This window comes from Octodon degus, unplaced genomic scaffold, assembly GCF_000260255.1.
Source record: "Octodon degus isolate 3935 unplaced genomic scaffold, OctDeg1.0 scaffold00043, whole genome shotgun sequence".
In the NCBI taxonomy this organism is placed as follows: Eukaryota; Metazoa; Chordata; class Mammalia; order Rodentia; family Octodontidae; genus Octodon; species Octodon degus.
This window is the reverse complement of record NW_004524619.1, coordinates 981224-997901: the sequence shown is the minus strand read 5'-3', so window position 1 is coordinate 997901 and position 16678 is coordinate 981224.

Below are 16678 nucleotides of genomic sequence, written 5' to 3'. Positions count from 1 at the left end.
AAAAAAAACTTAGCTGTGAATACCATATTCAAGAGGCATAGTACATATCTGTAGTATACAAGGTATAGAAAAAATAATCCTATTTCAAAAGTGAAAAATCTTAAGATAAAAAAGAATAAAACAAAAGCAAGCTTAAGAAAACAGCACAATGAACATTAAGTCCTATATCTCTATGTCCAGCATCTGGGTCAAGATGGTGGTAAGATGTACATTCCAAATGGCTTGGGTAGCTCTACCCCTATGGTCTTGCTGGGTTTTGTGCATTAGGCCTGTCTTTTGGGATAGCTCTGATCACTGCTTGTGATTTTCTTCGGCAGATATTCAATGTTCCTGGCATCTCTGATTTCCTGGAGTTGTCAGTTAATCTTTGGCCTCATTCCCAGAGCTTCACTCATCCTCTCATATACAAACTTCATGACCTCTCAGGCTTTCCTTAGAAATCTTGGTGAAAGCTTCCACCACCCTGCAACATTTGTATCTTGGATGCTTGAATGACCAGCGTCATATAGATGGTGCCAAGGTCTGCAACTAGTTCAATCAGTAGCCAGGTCCCCTTCGACCATGACCATAGCAGTAAGTACTCTACTTAGATAGTTAAGCATGAGGTGAGGCACCAGGAAATAAATCCTTGTGAACTAATCCTCTAGGTATCTCTTCTTCAGTGGGAGATTCAAGTATCTCTTCTCAAGTAAATACGTACACCTTGAAACTTTTAGCCTGCACTGGTTGGGGTCTCAGCAATTCCTGAGACCTTTGCAGCATCTTCTTGCCCCCAGAAAAGTGTGCTTTGTCTCCCCTGCTCTCCTCCCATCCCCTCCCCTCTCCTTTGGCCCTGCCTTACACACACTTGTTATACAGCCAAAATTTGTTTTTAAAGTTCCCTCTCTATTTCTTGCTCTTAATTCTCATTATAAACTGTCTAAAACTAGACTACAGTACCTTTTCCATAGCCTGAATTTTGGCCTGCCTTAACATTTCTTCTACCAGACCAGGCTATGGACATTAAAGTAACCCCCTTGCAAAGGCTAAAGATGTGGGCAAAATACACCCCCTTTTTTAAATATATTTTTAAATGTATTTTTTTAGTACAGGGGATACAGGGTCTCACTGCACAGATTGGACTCGTAGTGATCCTCCTGTTCACAGCCTCCCAAGTGCTGGGATTACAGGCACACACCACCACACCCAGTCTCATTCTCCCTCTCAGCATGCCCTGGTGGCATGGCTGGCACAGCACCTTGGAGATTGAACCCTGATCCTTGAATTTGTCTAAGCAGGGGCTTTAATCCTCTGAGCTATCTGGCTGGCCCACTTTTTTTTTTTACCAGAGCATAAAATACATAGACTCTAGTCTGATTCCAAAAAAGTTCGTCTTCTAAAAACTTCATGCATTTGGCTGCCTTTCCTAACTGCCCTTATATCAGCATTTTGAGTTTCTGATCGCTGACCAGAAACTCTAATGAAAGTCTGCTTGTAATACCCTATATCTTCCCTAGTTGGCACTGCAATTCTTTCCAAACTCTTTCTGCCAGCCAGTTTCAACCACATGATAAGATATAGTTGCAGCAATAACTCACTGAATTAGTCAGTTTTCCATTACTGTGATATAATACTCTAAACTCACAGTGTCAGGGAGGAGACATTCAATTTGGCTCAACTCTGCTCGTGTATTTCCGGAGGGTTCAGTCCATGGTCAGTGGGTCCTGAGCCAGGGTCATCATGCAGGATGACATGGTAAAGCAATGCTACTCACTGCCTGGCAGCAAAGAAGCAAAGCACATGAGAAGAGAAGAAGGTTCTGGGGAGCAGATACAGACTCCAGTATCGAAACTCCAAGGCACACTGTCACACCCAGAAATGTGTTTTACTAATCCTCTAGATGAAGCCCAATCAGGTGGACAGTTAAGTGTAGCCATCACAGAAGGAAACAAGCACAACACAAACCCATCTTTACAATGATTCTACTTATTCATTTCCATCCCAGGTGAGCTTCCACTTTGAAGGAAGAGAAGGAAAGTAACAATCATGTCTCAGACGGTAGTCATTTCTTATCAGAGGTCTTTTAAATTAGAACGTTTTCCCTAAAACCCTCATGATTCAGCTCCTCAGATTTCACTTCCCTTTAACTTCTAAACTTTTAAGATTATGGTCACATATTTTCATGTCTAAAAAACATCTTTATTTCTATAAGAACAATATTTTTATAGGATCTGGAGTACAACTGATTTGAAAAGTATCTTGTTTAAAATACTGCACTGTCTCACAAAATTATACAGTCACCTCTTACACCCCAATAAATTGCTCATTGGTGGTGAGTGAACACATCTCTCTAACAAGATAACAAAAATTTCCTATGCAAGACACGATCAAAATGTATGGTGAATGATTAAATTTGAAAAACTATTACAGTAAAAGACATATTGCCATTCATCTCCTTAAAATAGCTCCCCTTGCTCTGCATATACTTATAGCCACTTTCTGAAGCAGTCTGGAAGTCTTCTTCAGAAGTATGATTAAAAATATGGTGAGGGCTGCTGCTGAGTGCCGTCCAATAGAAAGGCAGAGTGTTACAAACATTATGGTATGTCCTGATCTGTCTGTGTCTCAGTCATCCTCTGATCGCAGTGATGCAATACCTGAACCCATAATTTAAAGGAGGAGAGGCTTCTTTTAGCTCATATCTCATTGGTCCAGGTTTGTAAGTCCATTGGTTTTAAAGCAGGACAGCAGAGAAGAGGCACATAGTAGAGGGAAAACTGCAGGGAAGACAGGAAGCAGTGAGCAAAGAGAGGAGCGTTAGAGGGAAAGTCATCATTCTGGGACATGGCCCCAGTGACTCACTTGCAGTGACTAGATCCAATCTCCCAACAGCAAGTCCTCTGTAAGGCTCCCATAGTCTATCACTTTCCAAAGACATGAGGCTTTGGGGGCGTTTTAAATCTAAACCATACCATATTTTTCTTTAGATTGGGTACTATGTGACTTCTAGCTCTTCCTCAAGATCAAAATGACCATGGAAGGGGAACACTTTGAACAAATTCAGGGTGTTGAGGCAACCATGGCAGCTCTATTGAACAGAACTGCTTCAGAAAGTGGCAAGAATAATAAATAGGTCAAGTATGTTCAGAGCCACAGAGAGTATTTTCAGGTGGATTAATTAGCAATGTGTTCTTTATTGCAATAATTTTTTAAAAACCATTTTAAAGTTCATTGTATTTTTTAATGTATTTGGTACAAGGTCTCACTATGCAACTCAGACCCACAGTGATCTTCCTGTTTTCAGCCTGCCAAGTGCTGTGATTACAAGCATGTGACACTATTCCCTTTCTTGGTGGCTGGCTCAACGTGCCCAACGATGGGGCTGGCTAAGCATGTGGTGCTGGAGATCAAACTGTGGTCCCTGTGTTTGCCTAAGCAGGTGCTTAGTCCACTGAGCTATCTCACTAGCCCAGTTCATAGTATTTTTTGGTCACAGCTAGTGGTCACTCAAATCTCTTGATGAGAATTTTTGCAGGCTTTTTTGTGGTAAAACACAAAAGGCTTGTCAAGTCACTCTACTGAGAAAAGTACTGCACCAGTTTTGGTCCTGGTCCTGTACAGACACCATTCAACCTGAGGTCCATGTAATTGCCAAAACCCTACCTAAAATTTGAAAATTATCAAAGTTTGCAATTAGTGCCCTGCTATTGTCCCTGTCTAAATTCATTTTTACTGCATACCTTACTTTTTATGATCATAGTTACTGTAATAGCTAATATCTATTCATGATTTATCATAAGTGAGGCATTGGGTTGAGTGTTTGAGGCAGATTCTCTCATTAATTCACATAAAAACCGTACAAGGTAATATTGTCTCCAACCTATGGATCAGAAAACAGGCTTAGAAAAGTTAAATAACTTCCAATAAGTCACAAAAGAATTGGTTGTATGAAATCTATCTGGCAAAAGTTCCAGGTAATTATTCTTGCCCGTATCATTGGACTCTACATTGTTACTCAAGCACACTTTAAGTTAGTAGGCTTAGGCATCTCTCACCTTGCTACACTGGAAACAACATATGAGGCCATCACCATACTGCCAAAACAGAAACAACAAGCTGAGAATTATGGCATACACCTATAATCCCAACACGGTGGAAATCTGAAGCAAGAGGGTTGAAAGTTCAAGCCCATCCTGGGCAATTTAGTGACTTAGTGAGATCCTGGCTCAATTCTGAAAAGAAACAAACTGGGGATATAGCTCATATTGAAGACCACTAGTTAAATCCCTAATACCACATGCATGTACACTCACACACACACACACACACAAACTATATACTATGTTTATACACTGTACTTTAGAGTGCATATGTTTAACATTCAAAAAACATTTTATTTATGAAAAATTAATTCCATAATCAATGATTTTTCACCTTTGATTCACAATACTCTAGGGAATATTTTACAAATGCACTCAAAGTTAGGTCCTATCCTGAGTTTTGGATGTGGTAGAACAGGATAGAAGCCTGAGAAACTGCATTTTTTTTTTCAGAGCTGGGGATTGGACTCAGACCCTTGCGCTTACCAGACAAGCACTTATTCAACTGAGTTATCTCCCCAGCCCCTGTATATGTTTTAATAATCTAGAGAACTTCAAATACACAATCAAGGTGTAGAAACCTCCGGCTGCGCTTTGATATTAGTGTGGAAAACTTAGATGTTAGTAACAAATCATGAAATGACTGAAGCTGTGTTCAGGTCATGGTGATGATCTGCCTTCTCCTTAAGTGATCAGCTCAAAGCAACTACAATTTCCTCTAGAGAAACTCCTTGAGAGAAACTCAAAGTCTGGAAAATTTAACAGATTTGAAATGGAATGTTCGGGATTCCTTTCCAGGATTCTGTATCAGAGTATCCTTCTGTAATTGAGTATCTAGGATGACTGAGAGCAGGCAAAGGAAGATTAGGATGTGCTACAGAAGAATGCACAGGAATAGCAATCCCCTTCACTCTCAACACACACTCTATAGATTTTCAAGATAAAATGTAATACAGGACCTAACATGGAGTCCTGACATTGAGGGTATACTTCTGGTAAACTAAGTTGGAATTGCATATGCCCTACAGTTATGTATCACTCCATTTGTGATCCTTTTTATATACTCCAAGGAATTCCCCCTAAATCACATTGTACTACATGCATAGTGGCAGCCTCTGAGCAGTGGATATTGCTGGGATAAGATTCATCTGTGTACTAGAGCTGAGAACAGGATAAACCACATTACATTCGGGCTCAATCTTGTTAAAGAGAACTAGGAGAAAAGACCCGGATTTAGAAGGCAGAGGCATAAAAGTGGAGGATAAAATGAGGAAATAATAAAAGCATCATGAACCATAAAGTGAGAGGTAGGTGGTTTAGACAGAAAAGTTTTGCCCAAGAGTGGTACTGGCAGGGATGACGAAGACTTCACCAACAAGCTAAGAAACTGTGATGAGTTGGACTTTCTGGATAGAGCAGGCCTTCCTATCCTAAAATTGATTTCTGAAAAGCAAAGCTTGGGGTGGATGAGCAATACTGGGATGGGTTGCTCTCAGTGAAGGTGGTACAGAAGATGGCTAGCAAAAGACAGTTGTGTTCTGCATTACTAATATTATAAATTATCCAAACATCTTATGCATAGAGTTTGTACTAGACATTGAAAACAGATTGTAACACACTGTGTTACAACAGTATTTCCTTGCTCCATCCTACCCAAATCCCTCACTAAAATATTACATGATAAAAGGGAAGGGCAGCATCAGCAGGAGAAGGCTGACTCTCAGGAGACAGAATTTTAATTCCCTGTGTCATTTGGCTCTTTAAAAATGATGAAAAGTTGCTGCCTTTAAAAAGAAAAAAAATTCAGTATTCTTCTTCTCCACAGGTAAGTATTTTTTAAAGGAAATTGTACTATCAATATCTGATTGAGCAGATTTCTATTCCCTCTAGATTTAATGTTTTCCATCTGCAATATAAAAGGAAGATAATGCACAATTATGCTAGTAAGACTCTCTCTTCCAATAATGTTTGCACTTCTCAATACTGCATTTAAAAAGGAAATAGCAGCACTTGAAAAGTTAAGTAAGAAGATGAACAAAATTGAACAGCAGAAAAATAACTGTCTGAAGACATGCTGAAAATACATTTAAAGACATTCTGTCTGAGACAGCAGCTGATCATGCCAGCTCGTCTTTTAAAGAACTAAGCATCGGTCAGGTGTCAGTTGTCTGACCTGGCGATGGCGAGGAAAGTGAGACTCCAACAGAAATATCGAAAGACCCAGAAAGAATCAAAGGACTCTTCTCAGGAATCAGGCGACTGAAGTTCAAAAGTTTTACTTTCTGCCTAGGTCAATTGTTGTTTCTTTTTGCCAAGAATTTTAAAATATATACAAGATACAGTACCTTACTAAGTGACACCTATGTATTCCTAGAAATTTTTCCCTAAGGAAAAGGGGTTGGGAGATGTGATACAGGCAACGTAGTCAGTTCAGGGAGGCCTTATGCTTGAAAAAGCCTATAAGAAAATGAATAGTTATGTTATTTTTTCTTTCATTAAAATGAAATTTCAGATAATAAGTAAAAGCAAGGTGTCCATAAATGTTAGACATAATAAAATCTCTGGAGATTTTCTAGATATACAAGTGTTATTGTGCTTATCCCTTATTGTCATGTAGAGTGTAAAGGGCAGTCATTTATGTTTTATTGCTATTTTAAAAAAAAGAAAGCTAAAAAGTTGCATAAAGACACAGTCAAAACAAATCAAAGTCGCCATAAAATCCAGGTCGCTGGAATTCAAAATCAGGTCTTTGGCTTACAAATGTAGACCTTTTCATATTGCCATAAACTCTAGTATGTGAAAATAAATCTAACACCAAAAAAGCATATTTCCCTCCAATCATCATAGTATTCACTGCTTAGTGATGAAAATAGAAATGACTTTCTTAGTAAGTACATTCTGGTTCAAATAATTTGTATACAAGGTATGGAAACATAATAATGAGATACTCTTTTTACTAGTCTTGCTTTACATTGCTAATTATATTCTGATATAATATCATTTTAAATAAATATTCATTCTTTCCTCATATGTCCACTAAGATAAGTTTGAATAAAAAAATGTAGCAGCTAAATATCTGAAGCATTCAAAAGGGGACAAATGACATAGTACAGAATTAGAAAAGTGTGCCTTGTAGGGCACCAATTGAGCTATGGGGGAGGAGACAATGAGCTCAGAACCTGGGGACAGTGTGTTGTTCTCAGATCAGCCACGTGGGCATTGCTGACCAAGACATTAGTCACACCAGTTCTTGCTACTACACCAGACTCACTGGCTCAGAAGCTCTCGAGGTGGGGCCCACGACCTGTGTTTTGAAAAGCTCTCCAAGGGATTCGAAGACAGCTTCCGTTGGAGAAACACTGCCTCAGAAAATACTTTTGCAGTTTTAAATCATTGAAAAATATTTTTTTAAATAAATGAGACTTATTTGCTTAGGGTTCAATATACAGAAATGACTTATGGAATTTATACTGAAGAGGTAGACTTATGTAACATAAGTGAGAACTTCCAGCTGAATGTAGCCCTCTGGGAGTAAGGCTGCTCTGCTGCCCCAAGTGAATGGGTAGGAATCTATCGTCTAGAGACAAGGGATTACATTGAATGGTATTCAAGGAAAATTTGTACTAATATGCTGCATTACTTATAGCTTGGCATTATTAGATAATATTAACAACTATTTTGTTGCTGAAAAAGGGTATAAAGGAGAATCTCAAGTTACGCTTCCCATAGACTTATTCCAATGCTTAATTCCTGTACGTGAATTTTTTCTACACTCTCATGTGCTACTCTGACCATAATTATGAACTCATGACATAGAGCCCAATAAAGTGGGATGAAAAGTATTTTGAGAACACCTGGAACAGTTTTGATTCTAATTCTTTCATGCAGTTTGTGACTTGGTTTCTTCTGTGTAATATTAAGAAGCTGAAATAGTGGTTCCTTCAATCTTACTCAACTTGAAATTCTATGTGGCAAATACCGAGTCTTTCTCCTAACGTTTTTGACAACCATACCCACAGAGTTTCTAGCACTCAGAGGACAGGTATCTATCTGCCTGTTCCTTCTAAACAGGAAACTCATTATCCTTACAGCTTTGATTCTAGCCAGGTTCTAGGTGCTGAGCAAGAACAATCATCTCTCCAAAAGTGATGAGATGATACAAAGAAAAGAAAAAAAAATCATTTTAGATCCAGAGTTCAATATGGAGTCTGGCTGTAGGTAGCCAGCAGATAGATTCCTCAACTGGAAAAAGATTTGAAATGAAGCTTGGTGGACTAAATACCTTTGCGCCACTACAAAGAAGAAAAAAGAGGAATCTCCTAACTGAAGAAAGTGAAATCCACTTTACTTAATGCGGACCTCTGTCTCTGGTGTACAGGTCCTCTGTGTCCAAAGATAATTAGCACTTTATAATGCTAATTATTATAATTATGTCTGAGAAAAAAATCATTAGGGGGTAAGTCCGTTCACTGATTTTCAATTGCCCCTTCTATTTAAAAATAAGGTCATTTTTCTATGAAATAGTTTTAGGAGCTTAAAGCAGAAAGAGAATTAGAAAAGATTCTGCATAGGTATAGACTCAAGATTTTTTTAAAAATTCTGATTTTGCGATGTGTCTAGGAGCAGAACAGAAATGAAAACTGAAATTATGGAGTCTAGAAGATTAGAAATAAGGAACCAAATGAACCAGGATTTTCGTAAGTTAATCATCAAGGAAATACTTATTGAGCACTCATATTGTGCCTGGAACTGTGATAAGCTCTTTCTATATAATACCTCATAAACAGTCTTTACAGTTCCACTAGGCAAGTGTGACCAGCCTAGTTTTTTAAGATATAAAAAATAATGCCTTAGAGATTATTCAAAAGCTCAATGTCATGGGTGCAGGAATTGGAAAGCTGTATTTGGACTCAGTTGTTCTCCCTGGAAGCACCTCATTATTCTGGGCTTACATGGAGGTGCATCATTTCTATTAATGCCCTGGAAACTAATGCAATGTAGGAAACTAGTGTGTCATAGGAGGCATACGACTTGAGATAAGCTCATTCTCAGGTGGTAGGACATCCAGATAACAGAATGCTTATGACAGCATTTTCCGAAAGCCCCAAAAGGAGCAGTGGCATAGAGAGAAGAATTTGGGCAATGGTGTGAAAACGGCCTGGATTGGAGACAAGATCCTTTCCATTCCCAGATCATAAAAAGGACTGAACTTCACCAAGCCTTCCCACTCATTCCTAAAACATCCTGAGCAGTTGCTATTCATATTATTTGGTCCTGCTATTACTATTAATATCACTACCCACAGCCAGGTGCTGAGAACTTACTAGGTGTCGAGCAAAATGCTCAGCATTGGGCCGGGGAGATAGCTCAGCACTCTAAGTATCTGCCTGGCAAGTGCAAGGACCAGAGTTCAATCCTGGCACTGTGTTTCATGCTGGCCCTACCCCCAGGTACACTGAACCGGCCACCCAGACTGGGAGTGGTGGCACATGCCTGTAATCCCAGTGCTGGGGAGACTGAAACAGGAGGATCGCTATAGTTCCAACCTGTGTAGTGAGACCTGTCCTAAATACAAAAAATTAAAAAACAAAAAGCTCAGCATTTCATGTCCATTATCTTGTTAAGCACTCACAAAATGTATTAATAATCCAATTTCACATTTAAAAAAAAGTGAGGGTCAAAGAGGCTAAAAAAATTGTAGGTGAATATGTTTTATCAAATATGTAGTTGATATTGCTATTACTAAGAAAGTATCAGCTGAGGAGGAGGAATTGGCCTTTCATCTTCCTAAGATGAACAGTTGTCTTTCTGTTTAATGGTTTTTAAAAAATCCCCTTGTGACAAGCTCCAGAGGACAAATAATTTATTTCTTGTGGTGTATTGCTCTCTAAATGAATTAATTGATAGCATCCCACTATCAGTCTGAGTAATATGGAAATAAAACAGGCATGAGATGCTCTCTACCAAACTAATTTGTGCTTTAAACACATCATGATTTTTTAAAAGTAAACATGTATTTACCATCTCTTCTGGTTCTCTTCAAAAGTGAGAACCTTTCTTTATTGTGTCACTGCACAGAGGTTGAGAAGTTTGACTTTGTTTTCTCTGAATGTAAGTAGAATGAAACTGCAATTATTGCTCTAGGAGAAGACAGTGGGGGAGGATCACCTTTTCAGTTTACCTTAGGCCCTTTGATTGAAAAAGGAATAGAAAGTATATTTAATCATTATCATGGGATGATAATAGTATAGCAAGAGCCTCTGTAATTCTTAAGACACTAAAGAAATTGTATTCCTGGTACTATTAGGATGTGATTTGCCTCTTCCCTGTATTGGCATGTACAATGATTGTGCAAAAGCAAAACTAGCATGAATTAACATGGTGGAAATAAACTATACTGGTAATAAGTCTACTCTTCACTGCTATCTAGTTACAGGGAACCAAAGGCCAGTTCCATTTAAGAAAATCATTGGTAAAATAGTATAAAACACTTATTAAATCTTGACCTTTACACACAAGTCTTTTTAATATTCTGTGCCATAAAAAGGGGGAAAATGTTGAAGACATTTCATTAAATGCACAGCATGATAGTTGTCTTGACACAGAGCACTTGAGTGTTTGCTTCACAAACTAGCTGAATCAGCCCCTTTCATTCTAGGCCACCATCTTTCCTGAAAGAGGCAGACATATTGAGCATCCAAGGGCCAGTATCTGCAGACATTCTTTTCTTAAATAGGGACAGAAAGTCTTTGACTTCAAGGAAAATAACTGATGGTATTTTGAGCCTATGAAAAACAGTAAAGGGTTTGAGGAGCTGTGATTTGATAGTTCTTGGTACTTTGGATGATGATATTGAAGATGATATTAATAAATGTGATTTTTTGATATTATATAAATAAAATGTGTCAAAGTTTGGAATATTTATATATAGCTATAAAAAATATTTTTAAATGACCAACATAAGATTTTAAATAACCAAGCATGAGTGAGTAAAAGATAAAAAGTTCATTTTAAGCCACACAGCCTCCCAAGTGCTGGGATTAGAGAGGTGTGCCACCATGTCCAGTCTCAATTGCCATCTCAGCATGTCCCATAGGTGGGGTTGGCAGGCAGGCCTGGGGATCAAACTTCTGGCCCTTGAGTCTGCCTAAGCAAACGTTTTAATCCACTGAGCTATTTGGCTGGTGCACTTCCTGGTGCACATCTGCACCCTGCACTGGGAAGGCTGAGGCAGAAAGATCACTAAAACTCTAGTCCAGCCTGGGCTACATAGCTAGCTCAAGGCCAGCCTGACCTACATAGCAAGACCTTGTCTTAAAAAGACTAAAAAACCAACTAACAAACAAACAATCAAAAAACACCTCTATAGATAGATAGAGTTTAAAAAAAAAAAGGGTAGAAAATATTCACTCATTCTATACTATGAGTTACCCTTAAGACACAATAACTTGTTGAATTCTGGGTGGTATATCTATATATCTATAATTATATAAAAAGTTTATAAAAGGACTACACTTTTCTCATTACTTGACTATGTCAATTTTTTCATATATTTCAACTAAAAGCATATCGACTTGTAGAAATAGTTATAAGAATCCAGCTGTCTTTTGTTTAATTAGATATAAAAGAGATTTGCAAAATGAAAAGTAAAATTATTCTTTTCAATATTTTTTTATTTAGAAAATACAGTTACATTTCATAATGTTATTTAATATGTTTAGTATTAATGTTAAAATCAATATGTAAGCATTATATCCTCAGCACTTATTTCTAATATGATAAATATTAATGTATACATAAAAGTTCATTGATGGCCTTAATTTCTAAGAAGGTACCGATATCTTAGACTAAAATATTTGGGAACAGCTAGGTAAAGTAATGAACAACTGTATGAGCTACCCTTGAGTTTATAAATTTATTGAATCATTTTTGCAGAATAATTTGTTAAATTTTGAAAGTTGCTAAAATTTGGGTAACTTTTAATCAACAATTTCTGTCTTTAATAGTTTATCCTTGAAAAGGAATTGTAGATTTGTCCTAAAAATTTATTTATTAAATTATTTTCATAATCTTTGTAAGACAAACTAATACCCATAAATATCTAGGGGCTTCTACTGTTAAGCAGTAATAACACATAAATGCTCTGTTGTCCAAAATTAATTGATATTGAAACTTTTAATAAAACATCAAATTAAAAATAACATAAGATCACAGAATTAAGAAAAATTATTTTAGAAAAGTAAAATAAAAAGGAATTATATATTTGAAAGTTTTGTGTCTGTGTCTTTCTATATACCTATAAGTTTAAAAGAAATGTAGTAATACATTTTGGAAGTGAAGGGTAGAAAATAGGTTATTCTTAAGGCTGGCCAAAGAGCTCAGTGGATTAGAGTGCTTCCTTAGGAAGACGCAGGGGCCAGGAGTTCAATCCACAGGCCTGCTGTGCCAGTCCTACCCCTAGAGCGCACTGAGACAGCGATTGAGACTGGGCCTGGTGGTGCACGCCTGTAATCCCAGCACTTGGGAGGCTGTAAACAGGCAGATCACTTGAGTCTGATCTAATAGTGAGACACTGAACACCCTGTAGACCCTTCCCTAAAATACCAAAAAAGAAAAAAAAAAGTAAAAATTATAAAAATTGCAAACATAGAGTGTATGAATCATAATTTTCACATCATCAGTCTTTTGCTCCTGAGCTTTGAAACAAATGGGTAAATTCAATATTTGAGCCAATGGAGAGAGAAACAGCTAGACATTATTGGGGCATTTTGGTAACTAAGTGAATAGGTGGCAGCTAATACAATTGGCTTTCATTAATAGTCTAAACTACTTAATCTTTTATGCTAGGTACAGAGTTGAAAATAAGAAATTATTGGGTCTTTTTAGGTCAAAAGTGGTTAAAAAATAGTGATCACATAATATTCAAATGACAAATCTCATTTAATACAGTAGATATTATTATTATTATGACTGTTATTCAGTTGAAGAGATAAAGATCATACGTTAAAATAACATATGAGAGTGACAGATTTTTTTTCTTAAACTTGGTTTTCCTTTCTTCAAAGTTATGCCCTGAATGAGGTTGAAAGAGATGTTTAAGTAAGGATGTGGGATATTGTCATTCAATTACATAGAATTTTCTTCTAGAAGACTTTATCTACATATGTGAGTGCATTAGATCCCCACTGGGTATTTAAACTTGGTATGTAGAGGGAGATTAAACTTTTTGGTGCTCCTGTAATACAAATAAATATATTATAAATGACAAAGGTGAAATTTTAAGAGCTTGTCATCAGGGCTTTTTGAAAAATAACAGACTGCTGAGAAAGAAGTAGTATGATGCCTCCCGAGGCTTGCTATGTTGCCTTTGCCAGAAAAGCTAAAATACAGAACCCAGACATAAAAATGGCAGCAGCAGTTGCGTAACACAAACAAATGGAAGCCCTGTTTATGGGAAAAGAAGTCAAATGCTAAATGGAAAAAAGAACTTGAAGCAAACATGAAATAGAAGAAAAGGAAAATCACAAAACAGATTCAATCCTGTCGGACAAATTCTAAAATGCTGTTAATCTATATATGTTATAATAACGTTATGAGGATTTATAAAATGAATAAATGAATCTGATGCTGGCAAAATAAAAGGAGTGTGGATGGACAATATTAAAAAAATGAGATATGTCATGTGCATGTGCCAATTCTCTACAATGAATGTAGCTATTATGTACTTCAAACATGTGCTAATAAAATTAAAAATATCCAAGAATCCACCAATCTCATTTTAATATGAGAGGATGCAGTTGAGAAAATAAAATTGAGAACCACAAAAACACACTGTAAATGTTAGGTTGAGGAAGGTCCTGTGCTCAGGTGAACTTGAAAAAGAAGAACCCAAACAACTTGTATAAAGCTGTCTCAATATCATCTGGATAACATATTCTTGTATGTGGCTTATCCCAGGAATAAACCAAAGAAGCCATAGCTGGACAAAAGCCCAGTGTCAGTATAGGTGGGCAGAACTGGAACGAAGGAAGTGTACATATTTCTATCCATACAAAGGTTCAGTTTACAAAGCTGGATTTGCCTCATCAATGTGAAAGCCAAGAAGAGATATTTTCATTTGGAAATGGTAGACCTGACACAATTTGAAAGGAATTTTTAGGTCAGGAATTCTCTCAGTGTATTGAATATTCTGATGTCTCATGTGGAGACACCATGCACACTGGTAGAAATAGTTCCTTCTTAAAAACATATCTCGGAGAGATGGTTCAGTGGAATAAGTGCTTCCCTGGCAAGCGCAAGGGCCTGAGTTCAATCTCCAGTTCTTCCAAAAAGCAAGCAAGCAACCAAACAAACAAACCAAAAAAACAAAAAAAACAACCTCATATTATTATTATTACTACTACTATTATTATTATTATTATTATTATTATTTTGCAGAACTGGGGATTGAACTCAGGCCCTTGTGCTTGCCAGGGAAGTGCTTATTTCACTGAGCCATCTCCCCAGCCCTTATTTTTTTTTATTTTAAAGAGAAAAAGATGAGCAAACAATCAAATCGAGTCTCAAAACAGGTTAGTACAGAACAAGTATATCGTAGAATGTGTTTGGTCCTCCAACAACACTGTATAAATGCATACATTTGAATTCAACCAAGTCAAAATGTTTCTCAGTGGCTTTGAAGGATTCTAATTTAAAACTCAACCCAAGTCTTTTGTGTGGTAGTTCCTTGTTTGTATGTTTTAATTGAACATTATGTGAGTAAAAGTGCCATAAGCCAGGGTTTTCTCAAATAGTCCTTCCACTTGCCTAAAATATTCTCATTTATTTGTTTGTTTATTTGTTTATATTTAGTACAGGGTCTGCAGAGTCTCACTACACAAATCAAACTCATAGTGATCCTCCTGTTTTCAGCCTCCCAAGCACTGGGATTATGGGCCTGTGCCACCACGGCCAGTCTCATTCGTTGTTTCAGCGCGCCCCAGGGCTGGGGCCGGCACAGCATGTAGAGGTTGAATCCTGGTCTCTGCGCCTGACTAATCAGGCACTTTAGTCCACTGAGCTATTTGGCTGGCCTACCTAAAATATTCTTGAAAAAAGTAAAGAGTGGAGGGTAAATGAGTAAAGAGTATAATGAACAGTTACAATCATAAGATGAAATCGCATTGGGAACTCAACAGACTCCTGTAGTTCTAGCTGTCTTCTTCATCTTCTTTTACCTTCCTAAAGTCTGGCCTTAAATAAATTGTGGGAGAAGAACTTATTTTTTTAAAAAAATAGCAGGGCATTTTGAAATTGAGAGACATATCTCTTAATAATTGCATTGGAACCCCAGGTTAAAACCAGGAATGTGCACAAGAAAAGAAAGTATGGATTCTCCCACCAATACGGAACTTTTTCTACTGTGAACATGCTACACAAAATGTAATTCTAGCTTCTCAGCTCTCAGGCCGCTTAGATCGGACAGTGAGCTTTCTTTAAGACCTCACATATGCTGAAGAATTATTTTCATGAAACTTAATAGTCAAAATGTTAGCCTCAGTGGCTTTACTCTTCACTAAAATTTGTTTGTTTTCCATAATACATTTTTATTCTAAAGCAGAGTGCAGCTAGAGCGCATATTCATATTTTTCACTAAACAAAAAAAAATTCTTTGGGGTGAAGGCCATGTCAGGTTCCTTGAAGACAAACATGTTCTTACTGTCTCCCAGTGTGTTTTCTCCATTTTTTGTTATAATTAAACATTAAGCTTTAAACGTTAAACATTGAGCTAAAACCATGGACGTCCAGAACTGAAGCATACTTCTCAGATCCCTTACAGCTGACAATAACTATGCGATAAAGTTTTATGCAGTGGAGTAGAGGGGCTAGTTATAGCTGTGCTTTCTGAATATACTCTATACTTTGTCAGCTCTTTCCTTTCTGCTGGTTGGCTTATAAACATGAGACTGTGGCAAAAAAAAAAATTACTCCACATCAGTCATACATGGGATATTATTTACCATCTTCCTTGCCTATAGTTCTGGACTATGTTATTCCAGATCTATATGTACAACAGTAAGGGTCAAAAATGCCATATTATGGGCAACTTAGATTGCGAATCAGTCTGTTACTACAGCACAACCTACTCTATGTAACAGCTGTAGAAACTTTACCAGCTTGGGCCATGAAATCAAGGTCAGCATCTTAGGGATGACAGAGTCATAATACAGAATTTTAAGTTCCTGACGTTAGGGATATAAAATCTCATCTCTGAACTGCCTCCCTCTGAGCCTCAAATGAGAAACAAAATCCCTATTTTGTTTTAGCCACCACTAACTTGTGCCAACTTTGTGGCAGCCTGATCTGTTCTTAATAATAAACATTTCTTTGCAAGCTCTATCTCACAGGGTCTTGTATGGCATCTCACTTATCAGAGAAGCTCAATTAAAATTTGATAAATTGAAACCGAATAAAGAGACTACACAAGAGGGCAAAAGTGTATTTAGCAAAAGTTTATTCACTAAGTATCCATTGAAGAGAAAATTCTATCTATCTATCTATCTATCTATCTATCTATCTATCTATCTATCTTTATCTATCTATCTATCTATCTTTATCTA